The sequence below is a fragment of the Cavia porcellus genome, unplaced genomic scaffold (genome assembly GCF_034190915.1).
Source record: "Cavia porcellus strain 051 isolate PalLab524CR breed Dunkin Hartley unplaced genomic scaffold, mCavPor4.1 scaffold_11, whole genome shotgun sequence".
Classification (NCBI taxonomy): Eukaryota; Metazoa; Chordata; class Mammalia; order Rodentia; family Caviidae; genus Cavia; species Cavia porcellus.
Genome location: NW_026947494.1, coordinates 49,121,279 through 49,145,829, shown reverse-complemented (window position 1 = coordinate 49,145,829; position 24,551 = coordinate 49,121,279). Strand labels below are relative to the sequence as shown.

Here is a 24,551-nt window from a genome sequence, read left to right as displayed (position 1 = left end):
TTCTTCAGTTCAGCTCTTTTTTGTTTTTCCTATTTTGTATTTATTTATTTGTGGCTTAGGGCTTCCTGGCACTTTCCCTTTGGTTCTTTTGCCTTTATTTTTTTCTCTCCCAAGTTTGTTCACTTCTTCCTTTATCTCTTTCTTGCTGTTTATCCCATTTTGTATTTGTGTATTCTTTCCAGAGACTGTTTTCTATCACTATTAATTTTATTTTTACTCATTAATACTAGCCCCTTATCATACTGTCTTACTCTTCCTGTCACATGAATTGATTTCTGAAATCTTTTTTTCATTTTCTACCTCCTTCACTTTTACTAGAAAAATATTAAGCTATGTGACTCTCTAGATAAATGATTAACATTACCGTTCTGGTGGTGTTCAGTAATAGGGTGCTATTGTTATTAGATGTAGAGTTGTGCCATTTAGTTGATATTTACAGTAGTTTAGTAGTAGGACAATGTGTGTTTTAACTTAGTGTTCTTACTGGAATTATACTTCTCTTTCCTACAGACAAATCTGGTACTTTATTGCTCCTTAGATTTCATAATATTCATCCTGTAATTCATGCTATAATTGATGTTCATTTGATTATTGGAGCCAAAGCTTCATAGCGATAACTGTTAATTGATTATTATAGCCAAAGTGTCATAGCTGTAACTATTGATTAACTATAAATTTTCTTGGGTTGTCAGTACATAGTTTGCCATGGGTTCATAAATAATGTGTCACATTCTGGGAGAACTGGGTACTGTGCCACTTCTCATGGCAGTGAAAGTGGTTAGACTCTGGAAAGAATGCTCGCATCAGGAAAGCAAATAATGTCATGTACTGGAGAGGAATGGCCTCCCAGGGTCGGGTGTGGAAGAGTGCAGAGGGACTGTCTATGGGGACCCAGAGAACCCAGTGGGAGGCCTGAAGCCCTGTGCTGTGTACCATGTGAGTGCATATCAGGACTCCCAGGGTGTGTGCCACAGGCCAAAGGGTCAGGCAGGAACCTGAAGAGTTTATGGCAAAAGCCAAAAGGTGTTATGCATAATGAAAGAAAAGACAGACAGGACCTCTTCCAACGAAAATAGAAGCTAGGTTTGGGTTTATTTTCCTTCCCACCTTCTATACGTGTTATTTTTTTCTCCATTGTGGTTGACCTTAATCAGGCCTCTAGTAAGTGCTGACCATTAACAATGTTGATGATAGCTATGTAGGCCCTGTTTCCTATCTTAGGAAGAAAGCTGTCTTAGTCACTTCCTCAGGTGTACCCATAGCCAACACTTAAAAGAGGACACGTTTATATTGTTTTCTTTTTAAATTTCCATTTTCTTTTTTTTTTCAACATTTTTTTTTATTTAAGGAGAAGAGAAAAAAAAGTGAAAGGTTACAAGTTATACAGATTTACAGAAGAAAAAAATGAACAGTAGGAAATCACTAGTTAATGGATTGCATATTGCCATCTTAAAAATAATTGTTCAAGTCACAAGATTAAAGCTTGTAGAGTGGACATTCCAACAATGATACTGCAAACAGTTCTGTTCAATGATCCAATAAAACTCTGTGATATCATTTTCTATCTTATACACTTAAATATACATGCAGTTATATAGTTTAGAGCACTTTCTTTTCCTCTCTTTTGTACAATGATTGTTACACATTTTGCATTTCATTGCTCCCACGGTTCTTATTGCTTTTTTTGGAAGAGAGTAAAACCAAATGAGACATAACAGGACAGAATCGGTCAAGTCAAAAGGGTGGACATAATAGATAATATCAAAACATAATACAAGGTGATCAACAATGGTTACCATAATGCCTCCCGCTATCTCTAATAGAATTGCCTATATCATTAGTTATAATACAATTGAACAAAATAGTAAAGAACAAAACCGACAAAACCAAAACATTGGAGACATTGTAGGTCTTTAAAAGTAGATAAAAGTCAACGAGAATGGGCGTTATAATGAATCTCATTATCTTCTCAGCTGATGCCTAAACTTTCGAACCTGATACTATCCATCAATACAGAATAGGGGAACATCAGTCAAAAACAAGATGGTGAGAGTAATACAGGGCTTCAAATCGAGATAAGAGAAAGTCAAAGTGGGTTACTATATTATATCCTGCTATTTTTTTTTTTAGTACGTGTTTCATGTACATCACAATTTCATTTCTCATGGGACATAGGTGCATGTACACACCACTTCTTAATTCTTTTTTTCTCCCCCCTCCTTCCACCCAATCATCATCTTTTGATCCCCTCTCCTTTTGTGAAAAATCTATTTCCTAGTGTCTTATTATCTCTCTTTTGGTTTTGCTCTTTAATTAATTGATATTTTATGTTTCTCATAGGTTAAACTATGTGATGTGTTAGTTTTTTTCATTTAATATGGTCTCAAGATGCATCTATTTTCCTACAAATGAATCAAATTTATCCTTTCTTATGACAGAGTGTTATTCCATCATGTGTAAATACTATATTTTCTTTATTCAGTTATGTGATGAATGGAGGAGAAGTTTATCTTGGCTCATACTTTCAGTAGACTCAATCCATGATCAGGTAGTTTCAAGGCAGAAAGCTCATTCCTTGGCATCCAGGAAGCAGACTTTTTTTTTTTTTTTTTGTATCAAGGATTGTACTCACGACCTAGTGCTTGCTGAGCAGGCTCTTATGCCACTGAACTAACTCCCCAGCTCCAGAAAGCAGATTTTAAAAAAAAGCAGGTGTGCCTACTCTTTTCCAAGTCAGTCCCCCAGTGACTCACCACACTGACTAGGCCTGGGATCGTAAGAGCACATCCAGCTACTGAGCTCATGAATGGACAAACCCATTGATGGAATACAGCCATTCAGCTCCAAAAATTGGGAGGACATTTTAAATCTAAGCCATAAGTTGTTAGTCTTCCAACACCCCTCATTATTCCTGGTTTTGAAATTTGTTTAGTGCTTTCTTTTTTTTATGTATTAATATGAATGTATAGTGCAGTCCTGATGATGTTATGGCATGCATGACACAGTGGGCTGATTGTATCCCTGAAAATGCTGAGGTGTTCACCATCACTTGTAAATTGAATTTTATGATCTAATTTACAATTTGATAGGGTCATGTTTTAGTGCAGTTATAAAATAATAGAATAGAAACTCTTACTCTGATATTTCCTCTCCTGTCTTGAATCTTGTTTTATCATGTTACCTCCTTACCCACTTTATTAAGTAATTACACACACCCACTTAAAACTAAAATGCTTACTTTAGCTGAAAGCTGTTTTGAGCTGTTAATATTTTAGTGCACACTGTAAATGCCCAAATTTGAGGAAGGATGAACTCTGAACATGCAAAAACACTGACGTACAGTCCTGTGTTGCATTCTTCACACCACACATTTAAGAGAGATGGACAAAAATGCAACGTCTATTTATGGAAGTTTTGGTGATGAAAATGCTTTTAAATTTTACCTGATTCATTGTAATCACTGAGGAAATGTGCTGTAAAATGAGAAGGTTTAGGAGAAGCTTTGTATTGGAAAACTTGTATAGGAAAGAGTGAGACTTGAAACCAATTTGGATCAAGGCATAGATCTTTAGCTTTACAAGTGAAAGCCATTTTCAACCTTTCTGAGCTATACTAGAAAAAGAGGAGGGTGCTGTGGGTTTAGTGCTGTCAGAGAGAATTTCAGGAGATAGATGACTGGAAGCATTTGATCAGCACCTTGAGAGAACAAGGTCTTCAGAAAGAGTGACTGAAGAGAATTCTTGGTTAAGGCTGAAAGAGGACAGGACATCCAGAAGAATGGAAGGTAGTCCACAGGAATGAACAAGAGAACACTTTCTGAGGGAATAGATTAGATAATCTAAAGTCTTGAAAATTATGAGCTTGAAGTTTATACTTAATTCTAAAAAATAGCAGACAGTCATTGAAAAATTTTCAACCAAGAACAGCTTCAGACATGATTAGTGGTATTAGAGAAATGACTTTGGAGGCCATATGGGAGGTGAGCTAGAGGACACAGGAAGGGAATCAAAATGTAGTATTATGAGCTAGTGTTGCTCTAAATCATGATCTTGAAAGAGATTCCATTGGGCAGTGATACTGGCATAGATAAAAAAAAAACAGCAACACTGAGGATAAGAGATAACATTAAGACTAATTAAATGTAGCTTGTTTCAAATTACACTTAGTCTGTTACTCTCCACAATGTGCAGCTTGATTTGGCGTGTGACATCTTACAAACTGTTCATGTTACTGATAACAGCGACTCTTTGTGGAGCACTGATGGCATCTCCAACTTATATGGACTTGACTTTTGCCATTTGTCTTTTGCTCTCAGCTCTGTGGTTCTAAATCTGTGGTTTTCTCAAAATTTTTTTAAATCCCATAAAGATTGTTTTCATTCAAGTTGAGCTGATTCACAGGCCAGTCAACCCTGCTGAGTTTGCATTTCATCTTGTCCTGTACCTTCATTAAATTTCTCATATGATGGATATTTATGGAGCGTATTTGTTATATGTGTTTCATATGTACTCACTCTGGTTTCAGACTTCTAATATGGAACTTTTATCTGTTTCCTATTATTTACAATAATTCTTCTCTGTTATTCTTTGATAAAATTAATAGGATTTGCAGAGACAAAGAAGATAAACATGTTAGTGAGAATTTATATATTAAATTTATATATAGATTAGAAATACATTTTCCTTCCCTTTCATTCTCAATGTCCTATAACCTCCTGTCTTTTTAGTAATGCTTAATTTAATGATAGTCACCACTCAGTTCCAATCATTTGATAATATGAGCCATGCCTCTAAGTGTTATTTTCTCCATTTTAAACATGGTGACAGAATTGTTACTGAAAAATTAATTGCGCTTCATAGACGTGTACTTGGGTACACAGCAAGTTTTGAAAAAGCAGTCAGGTGTTCACTGAATTGAGTTGTTAATGGACATAGAATTATAAGAACAAAAACTAAACAATATTTTTTAAAACCACAGTAAATTTTAAGTTGTTTTTATAAAATTTTAAAACCTAATGAAGTTTACTTTTATAAATGAATCAAATTATTTGTTGAAAACTAAATTATTCTTATTGGAATTAACAATATCTTTGTTTAGTGTTTTTAACTCATCTGGTAAGCCTCAGGTGTGAACTTATCTTCTTCAGTGTCCTTTTAAAGTTAGTTTTATTGCCATGATCAAACTTCTGTTAAAGATACACACCCTTATTCCCTCCTTTCAACATGAACAGCTCAACTTCTTATCATTCAAATCCTGTGTCCTCCACTAGTTTCATGTAACTGTAAAGCTGCTTTTCTCTAGATGTTGTTGCCTCAAACTTTTCAGGTGGTATTTAAATGTACACAAGATTGTAATGAGTTAGTACTCAAGAAATTATTATTACTATTTTGTCTTTTTCCTTTTTATCGATACCGGGGATCGAACTCACGACTGCCTGCTTTCAAGGCAGGTGCTTATGGAGCTGAGCTAAAGCCCCAGCCCCTACTCAAGAAATTATTATAATAAACCATAAAAAATTCACCTGGTAAGAATCATAAATCAAGTGTTTTGTTTTTGTAGATAATTGGATTATGATTATGTAGCTCTTTTTGAAGCTAAGTACTCATTAACATTTGGGAATAAAGAGACATTTCATTTTTCCAAAAGATGATAATAGTGTTTCCCAAACTATAGTTTAACCATTTATTATAGTTTCTTCTTTGAAGTGATTTGAAGGGATAATTGTTCTTCTGAAATAATTGAGTGTCACTTTTTCTTCATATAAGCTCTATACTACATAGTTTTGTAAATTAATAACTTTTAAAAATGTTTTATTAGTACTGGTTTGCAATACAATGACAAGTATTCATTGTGACAAATTGCTGCATAGAGATAATGTATTTTCATCCCTTCTACATCCCATTTCACTCTTTTCTCCCAAACCATGTGGATTTTTCTAATCAGTAATTCACACAAATATGTGTGAATTATAGCCTATGGGTCTCTGAGGTGCTCCCCTTGCATTTGAGGCTCATCTGTTTGTTGTTGCCTAGACTGCAGTTCTAACCTAGGCCAAGGCAAGTCTTTGCTCATGCTGGTAGATGGAGAAAACTCCTGTCTTCTCTGATGTCTGTATATCGTGAGGCAGGCGTGCAATTCGTGCTTGGATTTATTGTCCGAATCCATGAGTTCTAGTTTTTCCTCCTCATCCAGGTGTTTCCTTCAGCCAAGCTCTGTCTATTGATTAGTCTTCGCCTGAGCTGCCTCATGTTGAAATCCTTTCAGGCATTTCCCTGCTCCTCTATCACAGAATGGTTTTTCATGTGTGGGAGATTCTGCTCCTCCTGCACAGGTCTTCTTGTAGTCATGGTTTTGCAAATGTAGTGTTTTAACACAGGACACAAAATTTATAGGGCTCTTTTATAATTCACCCAAAAAACTAATTCCTGAGAGTGCAAGAGGTCAGTCAATGCACTATTAATGTCAAAAAACCATGAGAGCCTGGATCCTATGACAATGTCTGTCTGAGTCCACCTGAAGACCTAGATGCTGTGATCATGAACCCCCGCTATACATTTGCAGCCCGTAGGCCACAGCAATGTCCCACACAAGTCTGTATCAAAAAACAGCATTAGGAAAGCCCAGAAGGGCAGTCAGGGAAGCTAAAAACGTCCTTTGCATCAGGATGAAGGATTAGTACATAGGCCTAGGGATCTTCACTAAAGTCAGGAAACAAAGCTCAAGTTAAGGACCAGAGCTAGCCCAAAGAGAACCACAGTAATTCTCAGCAATAGGGGAGACCAGAGCTCCTCTGACAGTGAAGAGCTGAGTTCATATCAGAAAAACCAGCATGGCAAGCTTCTCCAGGAGAATGAACAGCACACTATTGTTCCCTTTAGTACTCCTTTTATACTCTTGGCAACAGTCCTCAGGTGGGTCTTGTACACCAAGAACCGTGTTGACTCAGTTCAGCTGGGTGTTTCAAAATAAACATTCAGTAATCCAGCACAGCTTGCTTTCCCATACTGGGGGACTGAGACACCCACTTTGTGTCAGTTTTGTCCTCATCAGCATTGTTATACTGGTTGGATAAGCAATTAAATAAGAACAAAGAACTGAGTGGTTATATCATTCTCACATCTAGAAAACGGAAACTACTCACATGGGACAGAAAGTACATGGGACGATTGAGAGAAGAGGACAGGAAAGGACTCCAAGTGGCCACAGGAAATTTTATAATGCTATCTGTGTGTGTTCTTTATCACCATTAAGGTGATGGTTTCTAGGCTTTACAAACAATATCGAACACTCAGTCACCACATGCTATACTGACTCACTCTACTTTGTCATCCTGAAAATCAGACCTAAACAGAAACACAATGTCCCAATAGCCTTATTCCTGCTTTACCCACCATTACAGAATAGTCATCAAGCTACAGAATAGTGAAGCATCAGCTTCTGCATCTCACTGGCAATCACCATGGTAATGACCAGAGAGGGTTGGTTTCAGTTAGTTCACATTCCAGTTAGGTCTTATTTTTAAACACACTGAGTATGTCACCATACTGAATACTATGCTTAGATACTAAAATCATTAACAAAGGATGAACAAGTAATCACTTCTTTGTACCTGAAAGCAACAAGGTGCTATGCATCTACTATCTAACCCCAGAAGTTAGGCTTTGAAATAAACCTTTCAATCTCTGCAGTAAAATTACTGTAAAATTTTCTAGAAATTCTTGGTACTCCATAATTAAATGAAAATGAGGATATAATCAAGCCAGAAAGAAAAGCATACTAAAATTCACAACTAAGTGTAAACCCCCAGCACAGTATCTTCAGAGAAAGTGGCCCTTTAAAGGGAAAAGACTGCTCAGCACTGTGTATACCACAGGCAAAAATGGTAATGCATACAGGTTGATTTCAATGTGAAATCAGGACCTCATACAGCCAACAGTTTTCTTAGCTGTGCTGTTTCTGAGTAGCACACTGAATCAGGTAAGATGGTGTGTGACTGTCACCCCAGCACTCTGCACAGCTGAGCCAAGCAGATCTCAAGGCAGAGTCCAACCTGACAATTCTGTGACTTAGGAAAATGCTTAGTGTGTATCTGAAAAAAATAGTCTGAGGATATACTTGCAGCTTCTTGTGGACACACATGGTACAAGCTCCAGTAATGCAAAAGAAAGAATGTAATAGACAGATGATTGATAAATAAAAAGATTGTTAGATACTTAGGTAAAAATAATAACATGAATAAGTAGTCAGATTTACTTAGTATGAAGAGAAAGATGGGCCATGGGGGAGGTAAGACTGGTGAGTGGGCTTGGGGCATGGAACCCTAAGACATGACCCCACTTCCTTGGCAACCCAGCCAAACAGAACTTGCATTGTTACCAGGCGTCACAAGGTGGTCACAGCAAGTGTGGTGATGAAAACTGATTTCAACACCAAGTGATCTTAACAAACCATGCTAGATAGATTCTTTTACTTCATTTTTGCTTAAACTTCCACAAATACAGTGACACCTGACAAATGCTAGGAAACATGCTTAAAATGTAGTGTTTGATAAATACAAATGATCATTACTATTAACATTATTACTCTTACTACAAAGCTTCTATGAACCTTTTAACGCAAAAAGAACAAGTAATCTCCTCGATTACTTGAAATATTTACTACATGAAATATTTTTAGCCACAGTTAGACACAGATAACATAGTGCAGTCACACACTCATTATGAGTTTTGTTTTTGTTCAAGGTCCTGTATGATTCCCTTCCTGTGTCCTCTAGCTCACTTCCCATATGGCCTCCAGTCATTTCTCTAATACCTCTAATCATGTCTGAAGCTTTTCTTGGTTGAAAATTTTTCAATGACTGTCTGCTATTTTTTTAGAATTAAGTATAAACTTCAAGCTTACAATTTTCAAGACTTTAGATTATCTAATCTATTCCCTCCGAAAGTGTTCTCTTGTTCATTCTTGTGGACTACCTTCCATTCTTCTGGATGTCCTGTCCTCTTTCAGCCTTAACCAAGAATTCTCTTCAGTCACTCTTTCTGAAGTCCTTGTTCTCTCAAAGTGCTGATCAAATGCTTCCAGCCATCTATCTCCTGAAATTCTCTCTGACAGCACTAAACCCACAGCACCCTCCTCTTTTTCTAGTATCACTCAGAAAGGTTGAAAATGGCTTTCACTTGTAAAGCTAAAGATCTATGCTTTGATCCAAACTCTTTTCCAGTCTCATTCTTTCCTATACAAGTTTTCTAATACTATGCTTCCCCTAAACCTTCTCTTTGTAGAGCATATTTCCTCAATGATCCCAACAAATAATCACAAATAAAATTTAAAGGCATTTTCATCATCAAAACTTCCATAAGTGAACATTGCATTTTTGTCCATCTCTTTTAAATGTATGGTGTGAAGAACTGAACACAGTGTTGAAAGTCAGTGTTTTTGCACGTTCATAGTTAATCCTTCCTCAAATTTGGGCATTTACAGCGTGCACTAGAAGATTAACAGCTCAAAAAAGTTTTCAGATAAAGTAAGCATGTTAGTTCTAAGTGGGTGTTTGTAATTATTTAAGAATGTAGGAAAGGAGGTAACATGCTAAAACAAGATTCAGGACAGGAGAGGAAATAATCAGAGTAGGAGTTCCCATTCAATTTTTCTTTTATCCTATAATTGCACTACAATATGAGCCTATCAATTTGTAAGTTAGACAGTGAAATTCAATTTACAAGTGATGGTGAACACTTCAGCATTTTCAGTGATACAGTCAGCCCACTGTCACCACATGCCATAACTTCATCATGACTGCACTATACATTCATATTAATACATACCAAAAAAAGAGAAAGCATTAAACAAATTTCCAAATCAGGAATAATGAGGAGCATTGGAAGACTGACAACTTATGGCTTAGATCTAAAATGTCCTCCAAATTTCTGGAACTGAATGGCTGTATTCTCCAGTGGATTCATCCATTCATGCATGAGCTCAGTAGCTGGATGTGCTCTTATTATCCCAGGTGTGGTCAGTGTAGTGATGGGTCACTGGGGGACTGACTTGGAAAAGAGCAGGCACACCTGGCTTTTTCTTGAAAATCTGCTTCCTGGCTGCCCAGGAATGAGCTTTCTTCCCCACAGGCCCTTTCTGCCTTGAAACTAACTCGCCATGGATTGAGTCTACTGAAAGTATGAGCCAAGATAAACTTCTCCTCCATTCATCACATAACTGGGTAAAGAAAATACAGTATTTACACATGATGGAATAACACTATCATAAGAAATGATGAACTTGATTCATTTGTAGGAAAATGGATGCATCTTGAAACCATATTAAGTGAAAGAAGCTAATACTTCACGTGGTTTAACCTTATGAGAAACATAAAATATCAATTAATGAAAGAGCAAAACCAAAAGAGAGATAATAAGACACTAGGAAATATATTTTTCACAAAAGGAGAGGGAATCAAGAGATGATGATTGGGTGGAAGGAGGGGGAGAAAAAAAGAATTAAGAAGCGGTGTGTACATGCACCTATGTCCCATGAGAAATGAAATTGTGATGTACATAAAACACGTACTAAGAAAATGGAAATTTAAAAAGAAAACTTTATTAACCTGTCCTCTTTTAAGTGTTGGCTATTATGTACACCTTTGAGGAAGTGACTAAGACAGTTTTCTTCCTAAGATAGGAAACAGGGCTTGCATAGCTATAATCAGCATTTTTAATGGTCAACATTTACTGGAGGTCTGATCCACGTCAACCACAATGGAGAAAAAAATAACAAGTATAGAAAGTGGGAAGGAAAATAAACCCAAACCTAGCTTCTACTTTCTTTGGAGGAGCTCCAGTCTTGTCTCTGCTTTCATCTTGCACATTATCTCCTGGTTTTTGGCATAAACTCCTCAGGTTCCTGCCTGACCCTTCGGCCTGTTGCACACACCCTGGGAGTCCTGATATGCACTCACATGGTACACAGCACAGGGCTTCAGGCCTCCCACTGGGTTCTCTGGGTCCCCATAGACAGTCCCTCTGCACTCTTCCACACCCGACCCTGGGAGGCCATTCCTCTCCAGTACATGTCATTATTTGCTTTCCTGATGCGAGCATTCTTTCCAGAGTCTAACCACTTTCACTGCCATGAGAACTGGCACAGTACCCAGTTCTCCCAGAACGCGACACATTATTTATGATCCCACAGCAAACTATGTATTGGCAACCCAAGAAAGTTTATAGCTAATTAGTAGTTACTGCTATGACACTTTGGCTATATTAATCAATAAACAGTTGCAGTTAAGACACTTTGGCTCCCATAATCAAATCAATATCAATTATACTATGAATTACAGGATGAATATTATGAAATCTAAGGAGCAATAAAGTACCAGATTTGTCTGTAAGAAAGAGAAGTATAATTCCAGTAAGAAAACTAAGTTAAAACACATATTGTCCTACTAACTAAACTACTGTAAATATCAACTAAATGGCACAACTCTACATCTACTAACAATAGCACCCTATTACTGAACACCACCAATACTGTAATGTTAATCATTTATCTAGAGAGTCATACAGATTACTATTTTTCTATTAAAAGTGAACGTAGCAGAAGATGAAAAAAGGAAGATTTCAAAAATTAGTGTGATAGGAAGAGTAAGGCAGTATGATAAAGGGGTAGTATTAATGAGTAAAATAAAATAAATAATAATAGAGAACAGTCTCTGGAAAGAATACAAAAAATACAAAATGGGATAAACAGCAAAAAAGAAATAAAAGGAAGAAGTGAAAAAAACTTAGAGGAGAAAAAGATACTGGGAAAGAAAAGAAAGGAAAGTACCAGGAAGCCCTAAGCCACAAATAAATAATAAATACATAAATAAATAAATAAATACAAAATAGGAAAAACAAAAAAGAGCTGAACTGAAGAAAACATCCCTGTGTTACTGAGTGAGAGGCTCCTTTCCATGCTGTGCAGGTTTGATTTTCTTCCCTGGCCCCGGGGCCTGTTGGTCTGTGAGACACTCCCCTTGCACTGAGGCCCGTCTGTCTATTTCTCTCCAGACAGAAGTTATACCTTGTACTGGATTGGTAGCTGGTGATCAAGTTAAACACTGGATTAACTGAGTTAGCATGGTTCTGAGTGTGCATGGCCTACCTGAGGACTGTTGCTAGCATAAAAAGGAGACCTGGAGAGGAAGAGTAGCATTATAGGCTCTCCTATGTGTTTTTGATTGGAGTGATTGATTCTCCTGGAGGAGCTTATTATGCTGCCTCCCTGGATAGGAACTTGGTTGTTATCATCAGAAGAGTTTGGGTCCTTGTTGCTGAGAATGGCTGCAGTTCACTTTAGGGGAGCTCTGGTCCTTACTGTGAACATCACTTCCTGCCTCCAGAGGGGAAGATGTGTGCTGTTTAATTTTCACAAGTTTATCACACTGGCTTTCTGATACATACTGGACTGTTCTTGTTGGTGAAGCTCAGGCTGTAATTGTCACTGAGGATGGCTGTGGTACTTCTTAGGGGACCTGTGGTCCTTATTTTGAGCACTGTTTCTTAGCTTCAGTACAGAACCATCAGCCTGCTGGTACAGATCCTTTACTCCACTGGCATAGATTTTCTAGCTTCCACTGCTGACCTTTGGGCCTTCCCATGGCAGACCCGTGAAATAGATTTGCATGAGTCATTATTGTTAGTTCTAAGAGCTGAGACTCATGCAGATTATTGCCATGGGATCCAGACTTTTAGCTGGATTTGCAGGTGTTTAATGTTTTGGACAGAATTCTTGCATTTTCTTTGCATTTGACTTTTTGGGTGACCTTTATAAATCATACTATAAATTATGTGTCCTGTATGTACTTGTCCATCTTGCAACCCCTGAATACAACATACTCTGTGCCAAGGTAAGTCCTTGAATCTGTTGGTAGAAGGGGAGCACAATAGTGCAATTTCTCTGATGTTAATACATCGTAAGGTAACATTTCAGTTGGCCTGGTGAATCTCTGTCCACAGCCATGGATTCTAGCTTTTCCTTCTCATCCAGGTATTATCTTCAGTCTGACTCTGTCTGGATCACTGATTAGTCTTTGCCTGTGCTGCCTCATGAAATAATTTCGGGGCGATTCACTGCTATTCCATCACAGAATGGCTCTCTCATGTGCAGGATGTGCTGCTCCTCCTGCAAAGGTCTTGATGTAGTCAAATTTTGCAAGGGAATGGATGTAATGCAGGACACATAATTTATAGAATTATTTTATAATTCACCCAGAAAGACAAATGCTGAAGTGTGCAAGAGATCAGTCCATGTACTACCAACCCAAAGAATCCATGATGGACTGGATCCCATGGCAATGAAATACCCAAGTCCAGCTGAAGACCAAGGTCCCATGACAATGTTCCCTATATGCCCAGCTGGAGGCTAGAGGCCACAACAATGTCTCATGCAAGTCTGTATCAAAGATCAGCATTAGAAGGTTCAGAGGTCAGTGATGGAGCTAGAAAGTCTTTCTCAGCGAGATGAAGGATCAGTGTCAGCAGGCCTAGAGATCTGCACTGAGAGCAATGCTCCAGGTAAGGACCAGAGATCCTGAAAAATCCACTGGCGTCCACAGTGGCAGCAAGAACCTGAACTCCTTTGACAATGAAAATAAGTGAGTTCATATCAGGAAAGCCAGTGTTGAAAGCTGCTCCAGGAGACTAAACAGCATACTATCTTTTTTCTAGTTATTCTTTTATGTTGTTGGCACAATTCTTAAGTAAGAAGATTCTGTAGGGAGGTGGAGAAATATGAAAGAAGAACTCAGGCTCTTAGAGTTTCCATCAGTCTTACACTCTTCCTGCCGGCCCACCCTCAAGTAGGTAGAGGAGGGTGAACTCATATCAGGAAAACTGGCATGAACACTTCTCCAGGAAAATCAACAGCATGCCATCTTCCCCTCCAGTTCTCCTTTGATGCTGTGGGCAACAATCTTCAAGTGGATCTTCCACATCCAGAATAACGCAGACTCAGTTCAGCTGGGTGTTTCAAGTTTCCGATTCTTGAGTCCACAACTGGCCTGCTCTCGCATATGGTGATGAGTTGAAATGTTGTATTGTGTCAGTTTTCGTATCACCATGGTTACACTGAGTGGATTTGCTCTTCAAACAATAATAGAAAAACCTATGTGCAGAATGGTCATGCTTTCGTCACGTTTAGAAAATGCAAATACCCACATGGGACACAAAGTACATGGGCTGGGAGGACATGAAGGGATCCCAAGTGGCCACAGGAAAATTTCCAATGCTGCATATGTGTACTTTTTAAAAAAAAATTTTAAAGAGGGAAAGAACAAAACAAAACAAATATAGGAAAAACAAGAAACAAAAGAGACAAAAAACAACAATAAAAAAATCTAAACAATAACAATATACCCTTTCAAAAAAGGTGGTAGGAACTTAACAAAGGTATTTTGCTTAGTTATCTTCAAAAGAATTACTCAGATTACCAGATACAAGCATGCAAAATTGATCTGATCCTATAGAATGTTAGCTATTTTGTTCTTGGAACAAAAGAGAATTAACAGAACAATCATCTTAGCTATCTTAAGTGTGCATATACAAATTCATAAATTTTTTTCTTTTCCCTCCTTTCTTTTCTCCTTTCCCCTATGTGAGTTATTTTTCCACCTTGAGCAGTTTCTAACCCTTTCACAATTATTCATTGAAGAGTTTGCATCTTATTTACTCTTTCAGTTTCTTACATTAGGTAAACAACACATTATTTATACATGTGAGTTTGATTTATATCATTTATGAGTATGGTCTCAAATCACATCCATTTAGCTATGAAAGCCTAAATGCGATCCTCCTTTATAGATGAGTAGTACTCCATTGTATAAAAAAAAAATCACATCTTTTTTATCCATTCCTCTGTTGAGGGCATTTGGGTTGTTGCCAAGATTTGGTTAGTATGAATTATGCATATACATCACTGTAGTGTGATGTTTTCAATTTTCCTGGGAACACACCCAGAAGCTGGATAGCTGGGTCAAAAGAGACCTTCGATATCACTGTTTTGAGGAAACTCCAGACAGATTTCCCCAGTGGTTGCACCAGTCTATACTCCCATCAATAGTGCAGAAGAGTCCTCTTTCCCCAGAGCTTCTCCAGCATTTGTTATTGCTTATGTGTGTGTTCTTTATCAACACTGGGCTGGCGGTTCTCTGCATTACAAACAATACCTGACACAAATTCAACACACACTGTCCTGACTACTCAACTGTGTTTTCCTGAAAATCAGACCATGCAGAAAAATAAAAATTGACCGTCTCAGCCTGCCTATTGCTGCTTTGCCTGCCCTTACAGAATAGCCATGGAGCAAGAGAAGAGTGAGGCATCATGTGCATGACACTGGCCATCACCCTGGTAATGATCAGTGAGGGCTGGTTCCAGACAGGTCATTACTGCTAGGCCTTATTTTCAGTCATGCACAGTATGTGACTATACTAAATACTACACTTTAGCATTAGAATCATTAGCTCGAGATGAACAATTAATCACTGGTACTCCAGAACTTAGAGTCTGAAACAAACTTTCATATCTCTTAAGGAAAATTACTGTGAAATTTTTTTAGAGAGCCTCAATACTACCTAGTTCATAGGAAATGAGGATAGTGTCAATCCAGGAGAGAAAAACATCCTAAAATTAACAACTTTCTAAGTGTAAATTCCCAGCATGGTATCTTCAGAGAAAATGGCTCCTTAAATGGAAAAGACCTCTCAGCGCTGTGGATATGACAGGCAAAATGTTGATGCACACAGAGTGATTTCAAGGTGATGATCTCACCAGAGCTTCATATGGTCAACAGTTTTGCTACTTGTGCTGCTTCTAAGTAGCACACTGCATCAGAGAAAATTGTGTGTGACTATAATCCCAGCACTCTGGGCAGTTGAGACAAGAAGATCTCAAGACAGAGCCCAACCTGACAATTGTGTGATTTAGGAAATGCCTAGTGTGTATCTGAAAAAATAGTCTGAGGATATACCTGCAGTTCATTGTGGAGACACATGGTACAAGCTCCAGGAATGCAAAAGTAAGAAAGTAAGGTATGGATGATTGATAGATAAAGAGATTCCTAGATACTTAGATAAAAAATAATAACATGAATAAGTAGCTGGATTTATTTAGTATGAAGAGAAACATGGGCTTTGGCAGGGGTAGGGGTGACTAGCCAGGGCGCTCAGGTCATGGAACCCTAAGACATGACCTCACTTCCTTGGCAACCTGGTCAAACAGAACTTGGATCCCTGGTAAAGAGGCATCACAATGTAGTCAAGGCAGTCTCTTGAGCTCACTTGGCCAGAGTCAGTCAACAGAGAACATGCTGAGCAGCTTCCCCATCACCTGAGGCCACAGCCTAGGCCCCCAGGTAGGGAAGTACGTGAAAGATTAAGGAGATGCTTCAATCATCCAGATTCTACAGGCCACCATGTAGAAAAGACTTGACCATGAAGGACATACTAGGGAAAGTGTCCCCAGGAGTGACCAGGACTGATGAAGAAAATCCAACGAATCCGTGTAAAGTCTCCCCCAGGCCAAATATCAACAGCACCACAAAGGGAAAGATCCCAGAGCAGGTTTCACCAGGCCCAGAGACACCCAGTAGCTCTGGACAGGTCTCCCCAGAGCTAGTTTCAAAAATCCTAGAAAATCAAAAAAGTCTATGGCTAGAGCATGAAGTCACAGCCACCAGGCCCTGAGAAACACCGAGAAACCTAGTGTCCATCCACCCTGACACAGTCACCAATGGAAACCACTCCACAGGGAGCCATCCCAAACCATGGCCAGTGTGCTCAGTGCAGACAGGCAGGCCACAGGAATCCTAGGGCCTCTCATACCACTTTCCCCAGGCAGCCTACCCTACTATGGTCCCTTCCTCTCCAGCACTTCCATAACCCACAGTTCCATGCGACAGGCCCTGATGATTGGAAGAGGTCTCAGGACACCCCTGTCTCAAGACAGTCCTTTCGTGGACTTCCAGCCCCTTTGTGGGTCTCTGTGATGAAGTTCAAGATGTGTGGTCTTTGGACAATAAACAGCTTTTCACCACAAAGAGGGGCGAGGAGGAAGGAGAACCTTGCACTGTCACCTCAGCTGGAATCAGAAAAAGCCTTTGGGCTGTCTGAGCTAAAAGAGTACAAACTCTTAATTCATGCATCACCTTGTGTATCAGAACAGCCTAAAGTGCCTGTCTAGAAGATGTATCCATCCCCCCACAGAGCCGCAGGCCTCTGCTATTTTCACTAAAATTAGTGGTTAGAATTTTATGAGAGAATTGTCAGATACAGCATCCTATATCTGAGTATCACTTTTCATGCAAAAGACTTTAAAAGTAACCAAAATCCTCTAAATATGTTACTATGCTACAAGCCTACTATGATTTACCTGTAGGTGAGCTGTGTAGTTTCAATCTTAGAATGATTTGAAATTTGTAGAATAAAATATATTTTTATCTCTGCTGGAGATTTTATTAGGAATATCACTTTCCCAAAGCTTATAGTCATATATTGCTTTTTCTTCTAATCATTAAGCTGAAAGTAGTGAAAATATCAAAGGAAAATGTTGAGATATAGTCACATGTTCATTTGCAAGATATACGTGTTCCCTTTAATGCCTGAAACGCGTTTTAAAACAAAAAGCAGTATTCACAACATCAACTTCTGGAGAATTCTGCCTTGAGAGTAATAAGCTTGTGATCTTGCTTTAACTATTTCTTCTTCCTGTAGGACATTTCAGAATGTACAATAATCACACAGGCAGCTTGTTTAAAATGTTTATTACTGATCCCCACGGTATTGTTTTGGGCCTTTGGCCTTCATCTTGAGAAACACTTTCTTCAAGTTATTCTTTTGCTCCCTGGATAAACAGTAGAAAGCATATCTATGGCACACAATTTTAAGATGCTACAAGCAGCAATGTACAACCTTATGAACACTTTTTGAACAAATTTTAAACAAATATGTCAGACATCTTCCTTGTTCCCCCACACCAAAATCTTAAGAGTTTTCTCACAACAATACATAAACAGTGAGCATTTTTCTTTCATAAGGTTTTTAATTTTCATTCGGAGTATTCTTATACTTCTAAATTTTCTAAATAGTAAGATTTACTGTGTGTATTTTATATAAAATTGCACTATAAATTTGTTTCTGTGTTCAAGCTTTAGTCTTTAAGTGTGGTGCCAGTTCTTTTTATGCTCTAGAGAAGTTGTCTCAAAAGGCAGTGAGGCAGTTTACAGCCAGAATGGTGGGCATTTTCTTGTTCTAGGCAATAATTTCTTTGCAAAAGCCTGTAGTCATTTTATGTATATGCAGCCAGGATTAAATTTAAAATACCTTGTTCAGTGTGGGTACATTTACTCTATAGATTTGTTTTTGATTTTTGTCATGTGGAATACTACCTTGGTCATCACAATGTAACGCCTATTTCTGTATCTTGTTTTTCATATTAAAAATATTTAAATAAAAGATTTAACACATACACCAAAATATTAAAACTGTCTTTTATCAGCAGTTGACATAATCACCTGCACAGAAAGTTTAGCTCTGCAAAAGCACTAGTGAGTAAACATGCACCTACACGTTGACCCAGCCATTCCTCTTCCAGAGATTTCATCCAGAAAGATGAACATATGTCTCTCTAAGGACGTATACATGGATGTTGCTCATTTCTTTGTGATAGCCTGAGTTAAATGGTATTATTTCACATGGCCATCTGCAATGTCCTAGAGTTTCAGTGGTTCCACATCCTCATCCAGACTTGAGATGATCACTCGGTTTAATTTTAGCCATCTTGGCCATTGCATAGTGTTATTTCATTGTTTGCTTCAGTGTTATTTTTGCTATTAGTAAGAAGTCATTTTAAATTATTACTTTTGAATGAACTGCAGCAAAAGTGACTGAAAGTATGATAACAATCCAGATATCTCTGAAAGGTGAATGGAGAAACAAATTTTGTTTTATATACACATTGAAAAATCAGCAATAAAGCGCGGCGGCGAGGGCAGCGCGATGGCAGGGAAGGACTTGGAGCGATGCCAGCAGCAGGCGAATGAGGCGACGGAAATCATGCTCAACAACTTTGACAAGGTCCTGGAGCGTGACGGGAAGCTGTCGGAGCTGGAGCAGCGTTCAGATCAACTCCTGGACACGGTAGCTCTGCCTTCAGAAAGACAGCCAAGAACCTGGCCCAGAAGAAACGCTGGGAGAACAAGCGTTGCCAGATCTACCTGGGGCTGGCAGTGGCCGGCAGTCTCCTTGTCCTCCTCATTGTGCTGCTGGTCGTCTTTCTCCCACAGAACAGCTGAGAACAGTGGGGCTCCAAACATAGCCTCAAGGCCTGGGGACTGATGCAGCTGGGCCCAGCAGGGAGAGGCCTGGTTGTCACGATGGCCAGTTCTGATCTCCAGAGAACCCTGGCATTTGCTCTGGAAGGGGCCACCCCAGTGAGCACTGAAGAGCAGCCACAATGTGTGCCTGTGCATCCCCTTCATGCCACAGATTGGCCCTCAAGGGCAGCCTGCTGACTGGCCACACTTGGCCAGCCCCCCGCCCCCCCCCCCCCAGCTCAGTAAAAGCTGCTGTTTGGTTAAAACCTAAAAAAAAAAAAAAAAGAAAGAAAAAGAAAAATCAGCAATACAAAGGAAGAAACTCTGGGCCACTCAACCACAGGGATAAATCCCAAATGTCTATGTTGAGTGAAGCCGGGGTGTGGTGGTGGTATACTTTAATTTATATATAATTCCAGGAAATGTGAACTATTAATAGTGTCAAAAACACATTATTGGTTCCTGACTTAGGAAGTAGAAAGGAGAAGCCATGCAGCTTCTGGGAGGAGTACAGGGAAAGAAGCCAATTCATTCTTCCAATGAGTCAGTGGGCATGCAGGCTGGAAGACAAGACACCCCACACAAACTCCCACCTCTAACAACCAGTTGATTGAGAGGACAGGCTGAGCTGATAGCAACTGAGGTACCAAAACACCTAAATGCTTGTATTGTTTGATTGACTTTGCAGGACTAAGGCTGAAGTCTGAGCATCTATTAGGAGGATAACAGTGTGCAATACAGTATATATGGGACATTTTCTTCTGATTTATTTTTGAAATTCAATAGTGTTGTCACTGTTTTGTTTTGTTCTGATTTATGTTTTGTTTAATGTTCTGGTTTCATTGGTTTTATTCTGCTTTGTTTTTATCTGATTTCACTATGAATGATGGTGTGGACAACTATTTTGAAGATAAGACATTATAGCCATTGTTGATTTAATATTATTTAATATTCTTATTGTTTTGAAGTTCTTTATCACTTTCACTGTTGTGTTTTGATTGGCTTTACTATTTTGTTAGGTTTTATTCTCTTAAGGAGAAGCAGAAAGCAGCATATTCCCTGCTCTAAAACTTTAAAGGAAACTTTTAGAAAAATTGACGTATGATATCAAAATGTTACAGAAAAAGGTCATGCAATACACATTTGAAGAATCACAGATTTTCTATTCTGTTTGCAGAAAAATGATGGAACATGGTTTTGCAGATCTCAATGCTCTTCGAGATTACTGGTATGACAATATGGCTAATTTTCAAGGAAGATGCTGAGACCGGAGGGCCATTTCTCCTTTAGCCCTCAGCTTCTTAGGTGTAAGTGACTTCAAAGGCCAGAACCATCTCTTAACTCCCTAACAACCTGTTCCATTAATTGGCAGGAACCCTGCAGGGAAATAGCAGGTAAAGAGTCAATTCTTCCACTGTTTCTGGTCTGTGGGATGCAGTATCCAGGGAAGGCAAACCCAGATCCCTGAGAATCAGAAGTGATCAGAGTGCATGGGCCTCTTCTCGACAGATCTGGTTGCAAGGCCTCTCTCTCTCAGGACACTACTAGGCCAGGCCGCAAGCAGAGCACAGGCCCAGGAAAAGCCACCTGCATGCTCCTCCCTAAGGCCTCTGGGAAAAGATCGCCAAGTCGCCCCCGGCTGGGTCGCCTAAAGACCAGTAACCGGCCTGCGACTGGGGAAGGAAGCGTGCACTCGTCCTGCGCCGCTGCCCGCGCGCTCCGAGTAGGGAGAGGACGTGGACACCGGCGTCCTGTGCGCCCCACAAGGGTTCTGAGAAGGCGGCTCAGGCTCAGGCTCCAGAGCGAGGGGGCGGGTGGGGCGTGGGAGCTCGGGCCCGCCCTCCGGGGCACAGTAGCGGTGGCGCGGAGCGCCGTGAGAAACACTCACTTTCCTCCTCCACTCATTCAGCTGCGGCTGTCCTCGCTGTCACCTCACCTCTGCAGTTTGTGTACTGCTGCACAGAGTAGTGCTCGTTCCCCAGCTGGTCCGGGCCCACGCGCTCCTTCCCCTCCTCTGACAGCATCCTCCAGAGGGTGCAGAATAAACTCCGAGGGGAACCCCTGCTGTTGCCCCCTGCAGATGAAGGAGGAAGTCTCAGCGTGCCCGCCTATGTCCTCTAGCCTTCTAAATCATGGAGATCCCCATTGGTCACATGGAATAACACTTGGCCAATAGGAGAGTCTGTTGCAATGGCGCCTCAACCAAAGATGGTCTAGCTGAGTGTTGTCCTCAAACTACTGGAGGACAGGAGATGTTGGGCTTTCACCCATTCCACAAGTGGGTTTGGAGGACCATCCTTGCTTCCCGAGCCTTTACCTCTAGCAAGCTGGTTAAAATCTAGACCAGTTGCTAGAGCATAGAGTTTGGGGCCCGTGGTCATTGGGAAGACGTGATGTTAAAGTAAGCAGAAGCTGGATGAGCAAGACCTAGTGTACTTGGGTAAAAGCTTGAAGATGAGAATCAGGTTACAGCTCCTGGATTTGCCTTCTCCTTACAGAATGGATTGGACTTGAAACGAGAGTGGGAACCCAGTCAGGTAATTTACAGTCATCCAGGAGACAGTTGATGAAGCTTGAAGTGGGGAGGTGGCAGGTGGGATACAGAGAATGAAGAGAGTTGACAGATGTCTAAGAAATAGAAACAACTGCCCTGGAAATGGATTGCATACATGAATGATCAAAAAGGAGGAATCCATAGTAATTCCTAGATAAGTGCCTTCTACAATTTGAAAACATTCTGAGACAACAATTTCCAAAGAGGAAGCAAATTTTACTTTTAATTTTCATCATAGTGATTTTGAGAAAACTGAAGATTCTCATTTAGCAAGTGGAGGATAGACAGTAGTTGCATGTACGAATTCTATGTTCAGGGGAAGTTAGGTTTTTTTCAGTGTAAGGTACATGAAGATAAGCAGAGATAATATCATCCATACATATTAGTAAGAGAAGGAGTTTAATAGCAAAATTTTGACAAACTTTGAATACTTAAAGTTAGGCAGAAGGAGCCAGCCTCTAGCTCAGAGGTAGAGGGCTTGCCTATCACATGAATAGCCCTGGATTGGCCCTCCAGGGGTGGTAGAATAATGCTTCCTAGAAAAAGAACCTGCAAATGACAACATAAGTAACAGAGAGGTAGCAGGAAAACCATGGAGACGCCACGTCATGGATGCTAAGGGAAGCTAATGTTTGCGATGAGACCTATCAAATGTGTCAGATTGTGCCTGAAACCCTCTTTGCTTTCAGTAGTTTTCTTTTTACTCTGCTTTACTTTTTTTCATGGAATGTATTGCTATTAAAACTTTTATACATTTTCTTATGACTATTATATTCTTAGCCCTTCAAAGAACAAGAGATGTGTTATGTGATTATGCACATTCAATAATTCTGAAGAATTAAGTAGGAATTAGAAGTCTACATTGCAAGTAAATGGCAAAGTTATCACTAATGACTTTGGTAAGAGCAATGTCAGAGGAGTGGTTAGAATAAAAATAAGATTTTAGTAAGAAAGATGAAGAATGAGAGTAAAAGGGATAGGGACTTCTAACTGTAATGACTTCTTTAAGACATTTAAATTGATAGGAAGAGAAAGCATGGTATGTTTTGTTTATTGCTGCACTGATACATATGACTTGTTCTAATATTCCAAATGAATTCAGTTATGCATTGGTCATCAATACCTGAATAACAAAGTAGCACAAATTCAGCAATTTAATACAGTTGAGAGATTTATGCTTTCACAAGCTGATGTTGGCAATAATCAGTATGTCTCCTAACTGGGTCCTCTTTCGGGCTCAGTGCTTCTTATAAGGCAACCATAAAGATATTGAATGGGATAGTAGTCATCTCAAGATTAGGTAGAGGTCACTTCTACTGAAGTGACTGTAGGCACATTTAGGTCTTCAATAGCTTTTGCCTGGAGGCCTCCTTCACTTCGATCTCTGAAGAGCACAGCCCAGCAAGACAACCGACTTTCATCTGAACAAATGAGTACAAGATGGAAGGCAAACTCTAATCATTTGGGGTTTTCAACAAGCAACTATGTAACATTTTGTGTGCTAAACTATTGTATTATCTTTACATACAGTGTTACTTCTGGTGGTAAATGTTCTAAAATATTGAGTATAATTATAACTGAACAACTTACCACTGAGTCTTTTTTTAAAACCATTGTGATTTTTAAATCTGATTGGCATTGCACCTGTGACTGATCACCTCTCCCTAATCCCAGTTATTGTAGAGATGACAGGATTTTTTTTCTACTCAGTCGTCTATTAGTTTCACATATGCAGAAATTTTTATTTCATAGGCTGCAAGAAATCCCTTTTTTATGTATCCAGATTTGCCTCCTATATCTTGTTCATATCAAATAGTTTTACAATTCTTCCATTATGATCAGCAAAGTAAATGGTGAAAAATGAGTGAACTTGCCTGTTGCTTCACCTTTAGTTTCAGTGAAAGAGCTTTAACTGCTTTTGAAAAGCAACATTATTCTTTTTTCCCTGTAGTTTAATTTTAGTATGCTTAGGAATCTTGTATATCAGTGATAATTCAAATATGTGAGCCACTGGACATCTTAAATTGGGTCTTCTCATTCTAAGAGGTCCTTGCACTGAGGAAGTAACTAAGTCTAGGTCTTGACCAGTTATAAAAAGTCGGTATCCTGGTGGAGCATGGTGGTACACGCCTGTAATCCCAGCACTTGGGAGGCTGAGGCAGGAGAAATGCCGTGACTTTGAGGCCAGTGTAGGCTACAAAGTAAGTTCAACACCAGCCTGAACTCCATTGTGAAACCCTGTCTCAAAAAGATAAAAAATTAAAAATTCAGTTCCCCAAAGCCCGTTATTGACAGTTTCATTTCTTCTCCTTTTCATCTTCCTCCCCCTACTCCTCCCCCTCCTTTTTCTGCTTTAATTTTTGTGTGAGATAAGAAATATGAATGCAAAGACTTGCTATTCTTACAAAAAGGAGAGTAATTATGAAATACTCTATATAAATAAATGAATTCAGATAAAATCCTTATTTAGTTAGGTATAGCTGAGATCATTTTTATAAAAGGTGGACAGAAATAACAATATAAAACTTTGTCAGAATATTGGAATCACCTGAAGTATTTGGAAAAAATTTCATGTCGAAGATCCATCCCTAGCTTACTTTACATATTCAGACTATTGTCTAAATGTAATCATTTTTGCCTGATCTCTTTG

At 39.2% G+C, this 24,551-nt stretch overlaps 1 pseudogene; it reads left to right on the top strand.

The window, feature by feature from the left end:
- The first annotated feature begins 19,012 nt into the window (after positions 1 to 19,012).
- Positions 19,013 to 19,563, top strand: LOC111756963 (vesicle-associated membrane protein 5-like; annotated as a pseudogene).
- Positions 19,564 to 24,551: the final 4,988 nt, after the last annotated feature.